Below are 6,000 nucleotides of genomic sequence, written 5' to 3'. Positions count from 1 at the left end.
CCCACCGAAAGACAGGGGTTCTTTGATTTGTTGCACGAGTTCAAGGATGTTTTCGCATGGTCCTACAAAGACATGCCAGGCATTGATAGGGAAATCGCGAGCACGGGATCCCAATCAAGCCGGGGTATAAGCGATCAAGCGAAGCTACGCAAAATGCACACAGATTGGTCTTTGAAAGTCAAGGAAGAAATCGACAAGCAACTCAAAGCTGGGTTCATCAAGGTGTCAGAATACTCGGACTGGGTGGCTAACGTTGTCCCGGTGCCTAAGAAAGATGGTAAAGTTCGGGTTTGTGTGGACTTCCGGGATTTAAACAAGGCAAGTCCGAAGGACGATTTCCCATTACCTCACATCGACATCCTGGTTGACAACACGGCAAAGCACGCGTTACTATCCTTTATGGATGGGTACGCCGGTTATAATCAGATCAAGATGGCGAAAGAAGATATGCATAAGACTGCGTTCAGAACGCAATGGGGAACCTATTGCTACACAGTAATGCCTTTTGGGTTGATAAACGCAGGGGCTACATACCAGAGGACCGCGACAACAATATTACATGATTTGATGCACAAGGAAGTCGAGGTTTATGTCGACGACATGATTGTCAAGTCAAAGGAGCGTGATGGCCACCTTGGTACACTACGCAAATTCTTCGAGCGATTGCGCAAGTATAACATGAGGTTGAATCCGCAAAAATGCGCATTCGGAGTCACATCCGGCAAACTGTTGGGTCACATCGTTAGCCACCGTGGCATCGAGGTGGACCCATCAAAAATAAAGGCCATAATGGAAATGCCTCACCCAAGAACCGAGAAAGAAATTCGAGGTTTCCTGGGAAGAATCCAATATATAAGTCGGTTCGTGGCAAGGCTAACGATGATATGCGAGCCAATTTTCAAGAAATTGAAGGTCGGGGAACACGTCGTATGGGATGATCACTGTCAAGCGGCGTTCGATAAGATCAAGGAAGTACTATCTTCCCCTCCCGTGCTTAGCCCACCAACGGCCGGGTTACCACTTTTGCTGTATCTTACAGTTACAGATACTGCAATGGGGGCAATGCTGGCACAGACGGTCGATAAAGAGGAGAGAGCGATTTACTACATTAGTAAAAAGTTCTTGGAATATGAAATCAAGTATACTCAACTCGAAAAGACATGTTTGGCTTTAGTATGGGCGACAAAGAAGTTGCGGCACTACATGCTCAGTCACAGTGTCTGCATCCACTCGAAGATGGACCCAATTAAATACCTGTTTGAAAAACCGGTTCTGAACGGCAGAGTGTCAAGGTGGACTCTAATGCTTTCCGAGTTCGACCTGAAATATGTGCCGCTAAAAGTGATAAAGGGAAGGGCGGTTGCAGACTTCCTGGCGGATAACCCGATAGAAGAAACTGAGGTTGTGGATACGTGGTCGTTTCCCGACGAAGATATAGTTCACATAGACAATGATACGTGGGACCTCTATTTCGATGGAGCATCGAACTATAGGGGTTACGGGATAGGAGTTCTACTCATTTCACCAGAAGGTGAACATGTTCCTATTTCGATCAAGTTGGACTTTAACGTCACTAATAACGCGGCTGAATATGAAGCATGCCTACTTGGATTGCACAGTGCTCTCGAGTTAGGCATCAAAAAGCTTGTAGTACACGGGGACTCGTCACTAGTAATCAACCAAGTGGCCGGGACGTGGAAAACCCGAAGTGATAGCTTGGCTCCATACCAAGCAAGAATCGAAGAACTAGAAAAGTTGTTCACCGAGGTCAAGTATGTGCACCTCCCCAGAGATGAGAACCAGTTTGCTGATGCACTATCAAAGCTAGCTGCTCTGATCAACATACCGGATCATATGGATACTATGCCGATATGTGTCGAACGAAGATCATCACCTGCTTATGTTAATGTAATAGGAGACACAGAAGAAACCGAGGCCGAACCTTGGTATCATGCTATTTTGAAATTCAAAGAATCAGGAGAGTATCCACCCGACATGGATAACCGCGGAAAGCGCGCTATTCGAATGCTAGCCGCTCAGTTCGTTAGAACCAACGACGGACAGTTGTACAAGAAGACTGCACAGAATATCCTTCTGCGATGCATAGACTCACCAACTGCGAAAAGAGTCATGGAAGAAGTCCATGACGGGGAATGTGGCCCACACATGAATGCGCATATGCTGGTTCGTAAGATCATGAGATTAGGGTATTATTGGACAACGATGGAGACAGATTGTCGCCAATATGTCAAACATTGCCATAATTGCCAGATCTTCGCAAACATACAACATGTGCCACCGTCACTGTTATATACTCTGACATCACCATGGCCTTTCTCAACATGGGGAATCGACATTATCGGAAAGGTCAACCCGTCTGGAACAGGTGGGCATTGTTTCATGCTAGTCGCCATCGATTACTTCACGAAGTGGGTAGAAGTGAAATCATACAAAGTTCTACAAGCAAAGCAAGTAGCAAAGTTCATTCAGAATGAAATCATTTGCAGATATGGGGTGCCACATGAGCTCATTAGCGACCATGGCACTCACTTCCAGGCTGAAAATCGCTAGTAATACTTGAAAAGTATAAAATCAAACACCACAAGTCGTCACCATATCGACCTCAAACAAATGGTGCGGTAGAAGCCGCCAACAAGACAATCACTGTGATTCTCAAGAAAATGACCGACAATTATCGCGAATGGCCAGAGAAGATACCATTCGACTTTGTGGGGATACGAGAACGTCTATTCGCACGGCCACCGGAGCAACTCCGTTCTATTTAACATATGGGATGGAAGCAGTTCAGCCTATCGAATTAGAGGTACCTTCTTTAAGGATCCTGTTAGAAAGTCAGTCCTCAAGTTTGGGCGGCCGCAAGCCAGTATGATTCCTTGGTCATGCTCGACGAGCGACGGTTAAATGCGCTACATCATGTTCAACTCTATCAGAAAAGGATACAAAGGGCGTTTAACAAGAAGGTGAAACCTCGAGGAATAAAAGATGGGGATTTAGTCCTAAAGTCCGTTCGCGCTTTACTACCAATTGACCCGAGGGGAAAATTCAAGCCGAACTGGGCGGTCCTTACAGTAAAGAAGATATTATCGGGAGGCGCAGTCAGATTGACAGATCTAGATGGAAATGACTTTGCGAATCCGACGAATTTGGACCAACTGAAGAAATACTATCCGTAGAACTCACTCTCAATGTCGTAAAATAAAATTTTGAATTGCAGTGCTCGTGAGCGAGTCTAGGCCGCGGCACTTTTGCTTCGCTGCTTTTTATGCGTTATAAATCGATGATTGTAACGCAATTGTTCTTGTGGAACTACGAGCTCGGTTTGATTCTGTTGACAACAGATACGTAGGCAGCTCTTTAAAAGAGTACAACCGACCCTTCTTTTAAATAAAATGAAATTTTATGCAGAAACTGGGATTTTAATAAATAGTAAGTCTTATTAAAATCGGGCGATGCCCATTACAACATTCAAAAAAAAAAACAACACACAGCAAGCGACAAATAATAAGTAGTAGTATGCAAATAATAATAAATTGGAGTCGAAGGCTCCTACATCTTCTTTTTCCCTTTGCCTTTTGGGTCACGTGACCGCGGCCCCTGTGGGGGAGGGGGAGTTGTGTTTTGTCTAGCGCGCTTCTTAGGAGGAATTGTCATTTCCTCCCGAGGGCCCAGCCTATCTTTTACACTCAAGCGAGGACCAAGCCTCCCTTCTAAGGCTGAGCCCAAGTGTGCCTTTGAACCCAACCGTTTCCACACACACCGCTTTGTGAGTCGGTCTTAGGAGTCTTCTCAGTCCTAGCTTCAGGTCCAGATGTAGACGAAAGATCGCTAGCAAAGAAGTCACGACTGTTTTTGCTTTTGTCATAATATTTGATGTCGACAAGCTCATCCTTCCGACACAAGTCCTTACCTGATTCGGTCTTCTCTTTAAGCCATCTAGTATAGGACGGAGATACCCAAATAGTCTGAGGGCGCGCAGATACGTACCAAAGACGCCTTTGGTGCCACCTCTTGAGCCAGTCGTCACATATAGAGGAAGTCAGTTCTCTTGCTCGTCCCAGAACAGCCTCACACTTGGGAATCATTTGTCTGCGGCCCATCTGACGCAGGATGCGGTCAGGGTAAATGTGGATAGACCTCTCTAAACCCAGTAGCTGCAAACGTCTGGTCTTGTCATCTTCCGGAAGGATAGTAAAGGATTTGAGGCGAAGCCAGGGCATGATCCAGCACAGAGGGCGACCTCCCCCTTCTGTCAGTTTGTTTCGCCAATAGGCAAAGTCATCTTGATGCCCGTCTTCATACCGCTTGGCACGCATAGTCAGCATACGAGCGAGATACGAGTTGGGCTCACGCGGCGGGGCGAAGAGCCAAAACCTTTCGCAAAGCCACACCTGAAAAAGAGAAGAAGAAGAAAAAAAAAACATGAAAAAAAAATATAAAAAAAAAAGACGAAAAAAAAGAGAAAGAAAGAAAAGACGAAAAAAAAGAAAAAAAGACGAAAAAAAAGAGAAAGAAAAAAAAAAAACGTGAAAAAAAAAAAAAAAAAAAAAAAAAAAAAAAAAAAAAAAAAAAAAACGGATTTGTGGCAAAATCGTGGCAGAATACAGCAAAATCGTGGCAGAATGCAGCAAAATCGTGACAAAATCGTGGCAATAACTCAAGAATTGGGGTAAAAAAGAAAATCAATTAAGGATGCGGAATCAAGAGAATAGATCTTATCACCTGCAATAGACGGGAGCATCCCGACCAATCGGCACCAGGGTTAATTTTCTTAGCATCTAATCCTCGAAGAGTTTCAGCGAGAATAATCCAGGAAGGGTTATGTCCCGTCTCCATCTGAGACACAATGGACAAAAGCTTCGCTTGTCCTACACAAGTTGTCTTGTTCATCCTACCTTCAAAGACATAAAGGTGTAACATGATCAATCCAAAGGCCCGGCGGCAGTATGCTGGCAGCGAAGTACTGCTCCGCAAGATACAAAATCTCCTATGAATAGCAAGAAGGTTGACTTCGTCACCAGTCACTACCCCCTCAGACTCCGTCCTGGAAAGGCCAAGGCAGTCTAGATAGGTTCCGCGCCACCCTGAATGAAATTTAGGTATAGCCGGTATGGCCTCAGCATCCCATCCTCCAAGGGCAGAAAACTCTTCGGGTAGAGGGCAGATCTCCCCCTCGGGAAAAGCAAAGACATGATTCAAAGGATCCCAATAGCTAAGACAGTGCTCCAACAGCGCAGGTTGAAGGGGGATCTGGCGTAAGGGAAGTAATTGCGCCAAGTGAACGGTCCTTAATTCTAGTCTCTCTGCGCTAGTAAAATCGGTCTCCCATGCTCGCATAGCACTAACTAGATTATTCATAATAATTTATGTTATTTGCACCAGTTTGAGGGAAAAGGCAGAATAAAGTTTGGCAGTACAGCTCTTCTTTATATATAGAAAGTATAAGGGAAGGAAGCACCTAGGAGGACACCCCTAGGGGTACCGTTTTTTTTGAGCCGTGTGGGCCTTGGGTCGCGCGCCTCTGAGGCCCGCCCCAGTCCACACCAATATTCGGCACGATGCATCGGGTTTTTGCACATCTATCGCATTTTGGAGAACGCCAGAATGGCTAATTTACTTTCTTACCCCCAGCAAGTCAATATTTGAATTAAAACTCGTGCACACTTAGGGTTTTATTTTCTTTTTTGTTTTGCGGTAGCGGGCTACGCCCACGTTGTTTATCGGTCGTATTGAATGTCTGAGTCACATTTTATGCTCACCCATCAAGGTTCAAAATTTCAAAACCTTCAACATTCAAAGAATTTGGAATTTCAAAAACTTTGAAAATTTCAAAACTTTCAAATTTTTTTGGTCGACGACCCAACATCCAAGTGATTCATTTTAAATTAAAAATTTTTCAACATGTTCAAATGCCGGGTCGATGACCCAGTCTATCAAAATCAATTTTCAGGTCGATGACCCAATCATTCAAAATTTTCAAAT

The sequence above is a fragment of the Silene latifolia genome, chromosome 11, assembly GCF_048544455.1.
Source record: "Silene latifolia isolate original U9 population chromosome 11, ASM4854445v1, whole genome shotgun sequence".
Classification (NCBI taxonomy): Eukaryota; Viridiplantae; Streptophyta; class Magnoliopsida; order Caryophyllales; family Caryophyllaceae; genus Silene; species Silene latifolia.
This window is presented reverse-complemented; position numbering follows the sequence as displayed.